This window comes from Lethenteron reissneri, unplaced genomic scaffold, assembly GCF_015708825.2.
Source record: "Lethenteron reissneri isolate LAM-NWPU_2019-01 unplaced genomic scaffold, ASM1570882v1 scaffold_216, whole genome shotgun sequence".
NCBI lineage: Eukaryota > Metazoa > Chordata > Hyperoartia > Petromyzontiformes > Petromyzontidae > Lethenteron > Lethenteron reissneri.
The window spans coordinates 846,531-859,299 of record NW_026891738.1 but is presented as its reverse complement, the minus strand read 5'-3'; positions in this window follow the sequence as shown (position 1 = coordinate 859,299).

Below are 12,769 nucleotides of genomic sequence, written 5' to 3'. Positions count from 1 at the left end.
TGCGTTGCAGTTACTGTTATAAAGTTCTTAGATATTAACTTAATATTCTTGAAGCGCTTACATAGTATTATTCTGCCTCGGGCGGGGGAGTGGTGGGGGGGTAGCGGCCCACAGCCTGGCAATGTCTCACCTCCTCCGGCTTGGCAATATAGGCGAGGCCGCGAGCTCTACACGGGACGACGCGTCACCACGCCAATGTAAAGTATAATTTTATTGCATCTTTCGCTAAGAACTGAGGTTTATTGTTTACTATTATTAAACAAATAAGTTTACAAATATTACAATGATAATTTTTGTGTGCACATAACAACTCTGCTTTGTTTACTATTATGAAACTAATAAGTTGCCTAATATTACAATTATAATGTTCGTGTGCAGAAACTACATGTGTGTCCCTAAAGTCGATGTCTGTGTGTGTGAGTCCATATGTGTTTGTGTGCGTGTAAGTCGATGGGTTTCTACGTGTGTGGGTCCATGTCTGTGTGTAAGTCCATGTGTGTGTCTGTCTTTTTCAAACGGACAACGCCCCATGTGTGTGTGTACGTGCAAGTGTGTTTGTGTCAGTCCATTTGTGTGCGTATCAGTCGCTGTGTGTGTGTTAGTCCACATGTGTGTAAGTCCATACATGTGTGTGTGTCACTCGATGTGTGTGTGCAAGTCAATGCGTGTGTGTGAGTCTATGTGCCTGTTAATCCACGTGTATCTAAAGTACGTCTGTGTGTCACAGTCCATATGTGTATCTGTGTGTTGGGCAATGTGTGGGTCAGTCTATGTATGTGTGTGTAAGTCCATGTGTGTGTGTCTTAGTCGATGTGTGTGTGTAAGTACATGTGTGTTTACATCAATGTGTGTGAGTCCACGTATGCCTGTGTGTGAGTCGATGTATGTGTGAGTCGCTGTATGTGTGTACGTCCATATGTGTGTGTAACTCCATGTGTGCGTATCTCAAGTGCATGTCTATGTGTGTGTGAGTCCATATGTGTGTGTGTCTGTAAGTCGATGTGTTTGTGTGTCAGTCCATGTGTGTGTATGTCTCAGTCCATGTGCGTGTGTGTTAGTCGCTGTGTGTGCATGCATCCATGTTAGTCAGTGTAACTCCATTTCTTTGCGTGTCTGCAGGTCCATGTGTGCATCTTAGTCCATGCGTGTGCTTTATTAACCTGCTCAAGGCCTATGATACCATCAGTAGGCCTGGCCTCTGGGTTGCTCTTTGTGATTTCCGAGTCCCGAACCCACTCAACACCATCCTTAAGGATCTTCATGATGGTGAGCGGCCCCGCATCTTAACTACGTGGCCGTGAGTCAGAGCCATTCCCTTTACACCTTGTGGTGCAACAGGGATGTCCTCTGGCTCCCACATTGGACCACGTAGTTCGTCGAGCCTTCAATGCCTGTACCGGAAGAATTCCCATCTGCTACAGATGCAATGGGAGGCTGATCGATGCCCGCGTGCGGTCAAGGGATGGCTCCCTATTGCTCAACCACGTTATGTATGCCGATGATCTGCTAATGGCTGCTCACTCGGAAGAGGAGTTCGAGGTGCTGCTGCTGAACCTGGAGCTTGCTACCAACAGGTGGGGCCTTACCATCAGCCCAACCAAAGCTAAGCACCTGCCTGGCTATTTTGTACCATCGGACACTCCACCCCCACAACTCCCAATTCGTGATGGGGCAGTTGTGGAGACAGTGGAGAGTTTCCCTGGACAGTGTGCTAATGACCGGCTCCGGTTTAATAGCAGAGGTCTCACTCCGAATCAGTCGAGCTGCAGTATATTTTCATTGGCTGCGTAACGTTGTGTGGAAGTGACCTGGTCTATCACTCCTTACGAAGCTTCAGGTCTTCTCGGCCACGGTCATTCCCTCCCTTCTCTACGCTTGCGAAACTTGGACCCCCCTAATGGAACATCTTCACCGGTTAGAAACATTTAGGCTGGCCTACCTACGATCCATCCTGGGTTTAAACAGGCTGCATTGTGTGAGGAGCTCACAAATCCTTGAAAGATGTCGACAAAGTCCCATCGGTGACCTCCGGCAGGCAAGGCTGCGTTGCCTGAGTTATGTAGCCCGCATGGCCAGCCACCGCATGCCTAAACAGCTTTTGTTCTGCCGGGTCGAGGGGGCTAAACGGGCGCGGCATGGGCTGGAGAAGGCATGGAGTGATGTGCTACAGGAGGACTTGGAGCTGAGTCCACTTGCAGATGACTGGTACCAGCCGTGTCAAGATCGGCCACTGTGGAGGAGGCTCCTGAAGGACGCTACTAGCCAGTTGGAGGCAGTCACCCTCCAACAACAACGGAGGGCGAAGGAGCGACGCTCACAACGAGCGGAGCGCCGGGTGGCTAAAGCACAGAAAGTTGCCACAGTAGGGCCCACAGGTGGTGCATCAAACCAGTCGTCTCAGTCAGTCGACCTGTGCCATCTGGGTTTGCCCCGTGACCTCTTGCCAGCGGGCATTCGACACTTCGCGTGGCCTCAAGGTGCACATAGCCTGGCACAAGCGTTGTTGTGACGTCACCACCACTTAGTGGCGAATGGCGGTTGTTGTTGTTCAGTCTATGTATGTATGTGTGAGTCCATTTGTGCGTGTAACTCTATGTGTGTATCAATGGATTTGCGTGTGTAACTACATGTGTCTGCCTTTTTCGCCCGGGCAACGCCGCGTACTAACCGCTAGTTACTTATAACTCCTGTTTAAAATGTTCATGAGGCAAAGATATTTAACTCATGGAAATTTAAGGTATACTATACATTTTGTTCAATGTTATCTGACTGAATGAAAGGCAGAATTGTGTTTTTATAGTTGTTCACGTCTGCCTGAGTGGCTTATATTTGGTTACATTGTCATTTTTAAAATAAAGGTAATTGGGACAAATTATTTTATAACAGTGTGTATTTTCATGTAACTTTTGTGGTTAAAAAAATGTCAGAAGGAACTATTGGCCCCCGGGCATCTTCACTTAATCAAATTTGGCCCTCTTTGCAAACAGTTTGTACACCCCTGCTCTAGATGGTTCTCGTACATTCACTCTAACTCTGCCCGTTAGCTTTGGCCTAGATGAAATCCCCGCTTTGGATTGGATACCGGTTACCCAGCGGTGGACATTCAGATACCCCTTGTCGCACCCTAGATGGCGCTCTCCCCGTTACAAATTGACATGCTAATCTCTCCCATTAACACAGCTGCTGTGCGAGCGTGCGGCGGCGGGACTCCTTTCCATCTCTAGCCCCACCTCCTTTCCCTTGGGTTGCACCCACCTCAAACCTACATAACCTCTTGTTGCAGTCGCTCTCCCACTATATTTTTCCTGGTTTAGCAGTTCTACTGCTGTATTTTTTCACCTGAAGACGATTGCTTGTGTTGCAATCGAAACGTCGTGATATATTTTTTCTACCTACGTGACTTTACCGAAAGAACTAATGAGTATGTGTGTAATATTGGATTCTGGTTGGAATCCATCCTCATCAAAGGATTTGAACCACAACTAAAGACTACGTATTTATGAACCAAACACTATTGTTATATTACCAGGAAAGCACAACTGAGTTTTTAGCTCGTTAACAGATGATAGCTCAACGAAGTGGTTTATCACGTGGAAATGTATAGCAGCCAAATAATCAAAGAGCATGTTTGTAAATGTGGAGGGAAGAAACTGGAGGACCCGGATAAAAATCAACGGGACTACTCCAAACATAGCAGACGTCAGGGTCAGGATCGAATCCACGACAAGACGAGGTAGGTAACATCTCACCACCGTGATGTGAAAATAGATTAGAGCATTCCAGTAATGCCATTGCCATGAATTCCCCTTCATAAATCATCTTTAAATACCTGGCCTCGCCCCTGAAAGAAATGCATGCGATTGTGTGTGTGTGCGTGCGGTCTCATAATCTGGTGTCATCCATTCGCCCATACGTCATTGTGACTTTCATAGAATCTGAAATGGACAAGTGCCTTGAAAGCGCTTTTAAACAAATCCGCCAAATATCTACAGGACCTCAACTCAGTCACAGCATCAGATGTGCATCCATATTCTTACTATGCCTTTGCTTCTCAGCTTAGGATCGACTCCCTTCCCTCCCTCCACCACTTAAAATCATTCCGAGCTCAGAATGCACAATTCTGCTAACAAAATGCATAATTTGCATATATATTTTACACAAACGTACTTTGCCAAAATTAAAGGTCGCAAAAGGTTGCTCAAGTTTACAGAAACGTTTAAACGATGATGAATTAAAGGAAGCTGGTTTGAGAAAAGTGTTCAGTCATTCGCGATATTCTGTCATACAGCCGAATATGCACATCAGGGAAACTACAATGAGTGTTTGTCTCAAGTCAAACATTAAAAATCCCAATGGATATATGTGTAAAGATAAGCGCTTTTTAACTTTAAAAATCAGTGGTTTGATGCTTACACACATCTCAAAAGGGTTTTACGAGAAAATGTAAAGATTAAAATTATATCAAATGTACAAATGCAGATGATCACATATCCTAACAAAACACATAACAATTAGCACCATCTGCCTACTTATGTACAAGAGTGCATGATAAAATGCACCTGTCAGGCAAAGTCTACGTTCTGAGAGACATTTGATGGAAGGCACTGGCATATTTAAGATTCTATGAAAGTCACAATGCAAGCAAAAATGTTTAAAAAAACTGGAATGTTTTCACAGCGGTCAGGGTAGAACATGTTGACGCTTGATTATAAGGAGGAATGTATTGTAAAGGCAAGACTGGAGGGTGGAATCTTTTTACGCAATCTTAACAAAATAGCTGTGAATACAATGGCATGTATATTATAGGCATGGCAAATCTCATGAACATTTGAACGTGATTCGGGACAAACTACGAGTTCTGAGACAGCACACGCACATCCATCCATTCGTTACTACTTTATCAAATGATGACAAAATAGAAAACGGGTATTATGCATGGTGGCATCTGTATAAACTTAACAAAAACAACATTGTATAAAAGTACGACTGATTTTTTTCAAAATTATAAACCAAGCGTTCAGGAATATATGAACATAAATACCCCCAATTGCCAACATATGCAGATACTGATTGACGTACTCTGATAGCATATGCGTTGTTTTTTAAACTGATTGGTCCACACCAGAGACATTTTTCTTTCAAGCCTAGTCTCAAAACGGTGTTAGATAATACATATGCTATCAGAGTATGTTTTTTGTTTGCATTCTGACCACAAGTATTGTGATTAACACACTTGATTCCTTGTAAAAGGTTTCAGTTTGGTGTTTTAACATCTTAACACAGCTGTTTTGTTGCCAGAAAAAAGGGGAAAACCTATTCTCATATTTTGGTACTGGCAATGGAGGTCCCATGAAATCTATTGTATTTAAATGCCCATATGGTCAGTGTTAAGAAATGTGCTGAGGTTCAACAGAAAGAGAAGCAGTCAAATTCACAATTAGGAGTATTGTAGTTTTCCATGTAACAATATAAAATACTTATAATAAATAAAATAAAACATAAAAGAAAGTAACATAAATAGAAAAAAACACTTTTATTTTCACGAACCTTGGGTCCTGATGCTAGTCAGAAGGGGGGGGGGGGGGCAATGAGTTACCACAATTGCAGACACCTACACACAGACAGACAGAGACACACACACACACACCACGACGACAATGATCCCCCGTGTAGCCGAACAGGCTATAGGAGCAAGTGATGTTAGTAGCAGCGCCTATGAAGGCCGGCACGGCACACGTGGGGGTGATTGGCCAGCGCCACGCCCGGCTGCCTTTGTCTCCCCAGTGGCGATGTTTACACACCAGACGCCGGCACTGATGTTAGCCGTGAGCAAGAATCGAATTCGGGTCGCCACTTTTGTAGCGCAGTACGCTCATTCCTACACTACCGCTCCCCACACACCAATACCAATATCCGCCATTCGCCATAAAGTGACGGCGACGTCACCACGGCGCCTGTGCCAGGCTCGGTGCACTTTGAGGCTCTAAATGTGGGTTTGGCTGTCTTGCTTTCTTCTGAAACAGTGGGATGCTTTCCAAGCAAGAAAAGCTCACAAAAATATATATTTGGGACAAAAAAAAATCTGAAATCCTGAATTTGATTAGCACATCGAGACCAGTCTGCAGTTTGACTGCTTACAAATGCCGCTTGGTGATTGATGTTCGCCTGGAAAAATCAACGGTCGATGAACTAAACAATTTTTCTATTTTTATGTGGATATAGAATGGAGGTCTGCTTATTTGTCCTTTCGCCCATGATGACCCACATATATGCATAACAAGTTAGTGTATGATTTAAGTTTAAGTGCATTGAGAGCCTTATATAATTTGGAAATTATATCTCATTGTCCGACTCTTCGAGACACTCCTTCTTCATACGCTATCCTCACTGCCTATGTAATATGCAATATTCAACAACTCAAAGGGCATACGCTCACAATCTTCATAAATCATCTTTAAAAACCTGGCCTCGCCCCTGAAAGAAATGCATGTGATTGTGTGTGTGTGCGTGCGGTCTCGTAATCTGGTGTCATCCATTCGCCCGTACGTCATTGTGACTTTTATAGATTCTGAAACGGACAAGTGCATTGAAGGCATTCGCTTGGAATGCAGTCCAAAGTGTTTAGGGACCGCACCTTTGCTCTTGCCGGCTTGAACCAGTCTGGCACTGCTTTTTCAAGCTGTCATCATTCAATATCCCACTCAAAAACTCACATTTTTAAAAGTTATAAATGATACTACATATATTTCTCACTTCAATTGCCTATAGACTTGTGATTGATTTGATTGTTATTTATTCAGATAGGCCATGTAAAGGCACTCTAAATATTATCATTATGTGTTTTTTTTATTATTGGGAGCTCTGAGATTATGGATTTGTGTAAACTCTAGAGGATAGAGTTGTAGTAGAACAGTCCAAATGTGATGACAACATGTGGGAGGGTCTTAAGTGACAGATCCTGCAAGGAATATTGGATGTGGGAGATTTTACTCAGGTGGAGATATAGGGCCCGGCAGAATTAAGATATGGGAACAGTTTGGTCAGTTTAAATTATTTGAAGATTGTGCACACTGTCTAGCAGTGCAATGTAAGCGTGAGCATTTCCACACTTAATATACAGTCTTGGCTGAGTGTGGTCTTTTGGAGAAATGAATTAGTTAATTTTAACATTTCCCTTGAAAAAGTTCAGTAACAAAATCCGGTTGGTGCACCATTGGGGTCTGTCCTCAGGTCCTTCCTATTTTCAACAGAAGTCTCTCCGCTCGTCGATGTCACCAAGTTCCATCAATATGCTTATTTCCCACTGCTGCTTAATCCAGAACATTCGCCGGTTCTGCTGGTGTGCATTCAGGCTCAGGTTAAACATTTTTTGGGAGGATCAGGTGTGGTGGTTGCAGACGTCAGGATTCAGTTGTCTACTAATCTAAAGAGCCTCGGCACAATTCTCGATACAAAATATGCCGTATGATTTCCAAATACGAAATATAGTCAAGTCATGCAAGTTTAATTCCATGGCTGTACAAAACATTCGACTACCATTGAGTCATGACATAGCCATTACGGTGGCATGCAGCATCGTATCGATAAGGTTTGATAATTGCAACTCTACTCTACGAGACGATGGCAAAAACATTATAAAGCTGCAGCCTGTGCAACATTTGTTGGCACGTGTCGTGACGGGTACTGCAAGATCACACGATGTCCACCCAGTGCTCATCCAGCTCCATGGGCATTCGGTTGCTAAACGAATACATTATAAGTTTGCAGCCATTACACACAAAATGCTTGCCACAAATGAACCACAAAACCTTTCTAATCTCGTCAAGGATCATACACCATCACGTGACCTCTGCTCATCCTTGCAGTGAATTTTGACTGGCCATCGAATAAAGACGGGTACCGAATCGTATGCGTTCCGTTTCACGTCTTTGTCCATCTGGAACGCTCTTCCTTCCGACATTAGGAAGCTACTGATGAGCATGGTTGTCTACATACGGTGCGAAATAAGTTTAACTAAATACAACTATAGCTACAACAGCCCTTTGATAATCTACAATTCCTGCCTAATGCCTTCAAATTAATTCTCAAAGATTAAATGTCGGTGCCATGGTGACAAACATGCTGGTGAGATGAACTGCAGTGGTGGACTTGCGCACAAACATACACAAACATACTTTGACAAAATTAAAGGGTGTAGCAGGTTGCTCAAGTTTACAAAAAGTTAAAACGATGATGAGTTAAAGGAAGCCGGTGTGAGTAAAGTTTTCAGTCATTCACGATATGCTGTCATACAGCCGAATACGCACATCAGGGAAACTGCAATGAGTGTTTGTCTCGAGTCAAACATTATGAATCCCAATGAATATACGTGTAAATGTTAACGCTTTTTATCTTTAAAAGTAAGTAGTTTGATGCTTACACACATCTCAAAAGGGTTTTACGAAAAAATGTAACAATGAAAATTAAATCAAATGTACAGCGGTCAGGGTAGAACATGTTGACGTGGAGGAATGTATTGTAAAGGCAAGACTGGAGGAGTGGAATCTTTTTACACAATCTTAACAAAACTGCTTTGGATACAATGCCATTGTATACTATAAGCATGGCAAATGTCATGAACATTTGAACGTGATCCGGGACAAATTACGAGTTCTGAGATAGCACACGCACATCCATACATACATTCGCTACCACTTTAGCAAATAACTAAATGGAAAACTGGTATGCATGCATGGTGGCATCCATTTATATAAACTTAAATAAACATTTTTAAAAAGTAGGACTGATATTTTTTTTATATTATAAACCAAGCGTTTAGGAATATTTGAACATAAATATCCCCAATTGCCGCACATATGCAGATACTGATTGACAGGCTTTAAAAAATACTGTCTAATAAATCAAATAAAACATGAAATAAAGTGACATAAAACACTTTCATTTCCATAATACCTTGAGTCCTGATACTAGTCAAAAGGGGGGCAATGAGTTACCACAATTGCAGACACACACACACAGACAGAGATACCCACACACACACAGAGACAACAACAACAACCGCCATTCGCCACTAAGTGGCGGTGACGTCACCACGACGCTTGTGCCAGGCCAAGTGCACCTTGAGGCCACGTGAAGTGTCGAACGCCCGCTGGCAGGAGGTCACGGGCAGACCCAGGTGCCACGGGTCAACTGACCGAGATGACTGGCTGATGCACCACCTGTGCCCCCTACTGTACCAACTTGCTGTGCTTTAGCCACCCGGGGCTCCGCTCGTTGTTGTGAGCATCACTCCTCCGCCCTCCGTTGTTGTTGGAGGGCGACTGCCTCCAACTGCCCAGTAGCGTCCTTCACGAGCCTCCTCCACTGAGGCCGATCTTGACACAGCTGGTTCCAGTCATCGGCAAATCGACTCAGCTCCACGTCCTCCTGTACCACATCACTCCATCTCTTCTCTAGCCCGTGCCGCGCCCGTTTAGCCCCCTCGATCCGGCCGAACAAAAGCTGTTTAGGCATGCGGTGGCTGGGCATGCGGGCTACATGACCCAGCCAACGCAGCCTTGCCTGCCGGAGGAGCTCACCGATGGGACTTTGCCCAGATCTTTCAAGGATTTGTGAGCTCCTCGCACAATCCAGCCTGGTTAAATCCAGGATGGATCGTAGGCAGGCCAGCCTAAATGTTTCCAACCGGCGAAGATGCTCCATTAGGGGGGGTCCACATTTCGCAAGCGTAGAAAAGGGAGGGAATGACCGTGGCCGAGAAGACCTGAAGCTTCGTGCGGAGCGACAGACCAGGTAGCTTCCACACAGCGTTACGCAAACGATGAAAAGATATTGCCGCTCGACTGATTCGGAGTGAGACCTCTGCTGTTAAACTGGAGCCGGTCATAAGCACACTGCCCAGGTATGGGAAACTCTCCACTCTCTCCACAACTGCCCCATCACCGATTGGGAGTTGTGGGGGTGGAGTGTCCGATGGTACAAAATACCCAGGCAGGTGCTTAGTTTTGGTGGGGCTGATGGTAAGGCCCCACCTCTTGGTGGCACGCTCCAGTCTCAGCAGCAGCGTCTCCAACTCCTCTTCTGAATGAGCAGCTATTACCAAATCATCGGCATACATAACGTGGTTGACCAATAGGGAGCCATCCCTTGATCGCACCCGGGCGTCGATCAGCCTCCCATTATATCTGTACCAAATGGAAATTCCCCCGGTACAGTTATTGAAGGCTTCACGAACTACGCAGTCTAAATATATGTTCAATAATGTGGGAGCCAGAGGACATCCCTGTCGCACCCCAAGGTGTACAGGGAAAGGCTCTGACTCCCGGCCACGTAGTTTTACCCGGGCCCGCTCACCATCATGAAGGTCCTTAATGATCGTGAGCAGAGGGTCAGGGACTCCGAAAGCACGAAGAACAGCCCAGAGCTCAGGCCTACTGATGGTATCATAGGCCTTGACCAAGTCAATAAAGCAAAGATGTAGGTCTTGTTGGAATTCCCTACACCTCTGCTGTAGCAGACGGACAGAAAATATGGCATCTGTGCAGGACCGCCCTTTCCTGAAACCGCATTGGGGCTCCGCAAGCCTCTCCTCAGCGTGCCTAGCAAGGCGATGTTGAATAATCCTTGCCAGGACCTTTCCCGGCACACTGAGCAGTGAGATACCCCTGTAGTTGTTACAGTCTGTGCGGTCCCCCTTCTTAAAGAGGGGGACCACCAGGGCATCCTTCCAATCCTGTGGAACCCGTCCAGTGGTCCAGACTGTTGTTATGATGTCATATAGGGCAGTCTGTGCACAAACGCCACCCTCCCTCAGCATTTCGCTTGGGAGATCATCTCTGCCCGGTGCCTTTCCTGGTCTCAGACTCTGGATCGCCTTCAGTACTTCCTCAACAGATGGCACCTCAGCCAGCCACTCACAGGGGGTGACCTCTTCCAATATTTGAGGCACCGCAGCCTCAGCAGGGTTGTCCCCACTTTGTGCCATGATGTTTTCCTGGCTGAGAGATTTCCCCTCCCCCAGGACCTCACAGAAATGCTCAGCAAATCTGCAAACCTGTTCCTGGGGGTCGGAGATTGGATTACCTAATGATGGTAATAGGTGTGGCGCTGCAGGTTACTTTTTTGATGGAGTTAAATAGTCATTTGTGATCGCGGGCCACTGAGGCAGACTCCATCTCCTCAGCAACCCGCGACCACCACCCATCCTTGCAGCGCCTTACGGCTCTCCGAACCTCCGAGCGAAGGCTGCGGTAAACCTCCTCATTCTCTGACGTGGGATGCTGTAGCCGATGAGAGTGGGCCTGTCGCTTTTTCTCAACTAACCTGAACACCTCCTCTGTCAGCCAGGGTTTCTGGGGAGGTCTGGACCGCGTACCCAAAGCAGCCATTGCCGCTGCATGAGTCACAGTCCTAAACCTCGCCCATTTACCCTCGACATCAGGAGGAGTGGGGGAAGATGCCAACCCCAGCTGCAAGCGATGATGAAACTCTCGCTTGCATCTTTCATCAGCTGAGACCAGGCCACTTTTGGTTGGAATGGGGTCCTGGGTGTACACCCACCACCGGAGTGGAAGAATGGCAGGCGCATCTTACAGATGACTAGTCGATGGTCAGAGGGCAGATCAGCTCCACGGTAGGTCCTGGTGTCAAGGACATGGGCTCGCATCCACACAGAGACACACACACAGACACACACATCACGACGACAATAATTCCCCGTGTAGCCTTAACAGGCTATAGGGGCAAGTGCTGTTAGTGAGCAGCGCCTATGAAGGCCGGCAAAAACACGAGGGAGTGGGTGGCCAACACCACACCCGGCCCCCTTTGTCTCCCCAGTGGCGATGTTTACACACCACACCCAGGCGCTGATGTTAGTCGTGAGCAAGAATCGAACTCGGGTCGCCACTTTGTAGCGCAGTACATTCACCGCTACACTACCGCTCCACACACACCAATACCAATATCCGCCATTCGCCACAAAGTGACGGCGACGTCACCACGGCGCCTGTGCCAGGCTCGGTGCACTTTGAGGCTCTAAATGTGGGGTTGGCTGTCTTGCTTTCTTCTGAAACAGTGGGATGCTTTCCAAGCAAGAAAAGCTCACGAAAATGTTTATTTGAGACAAAAAAAAATCTGAAATGCTGGATATGATCGAGACCAGTCTGTAGTTTGACTGCTTACAAATGCCGCTTGGTGATTGATGTTCGCATGGAAAAATAAACGGTCAATGGACTAAACTATTTTTCTATTTATATGTGGATATATAATGGAGTTCTGCTTATTTGTCCTTTCGCCCATGATGCTCCACATATATGCATAATAAGTTCGTGTATGATTTAAGTTTTAGTGCATTGAGAGCCTTAGTATAATTTGGAAATTATATCTCATTGTCCGACTCCTCAAGACACTCCTTACTCATACTCTTAGTTTTTTCGGTAAAGTCACGTAGGTAAAAAAATGAAATTAAAATTTATAAAAATAAAATAATAAAAATCACGACGTTTTGGAGGTAACACAAGTCTCCGTCATCAGGTGGGACCGTCACAGCCATATTTGCTTTATCAAGTGAGTACGCTATCCTCACTGCCTTGGTAATATGCAATATTTAACAACTCGAAGGGCATACGCTCACAATCTTTATTTCACGTCCACACACGCGTTCTGTCTCTCACACACAGGCACACACGCGCATTCGTTATTATCAAGCACTGGGTGGAGTCTGGGAAGCTCCACCTTTTTGTGAATCTGAATATAAAGCCAGGGTGAATCC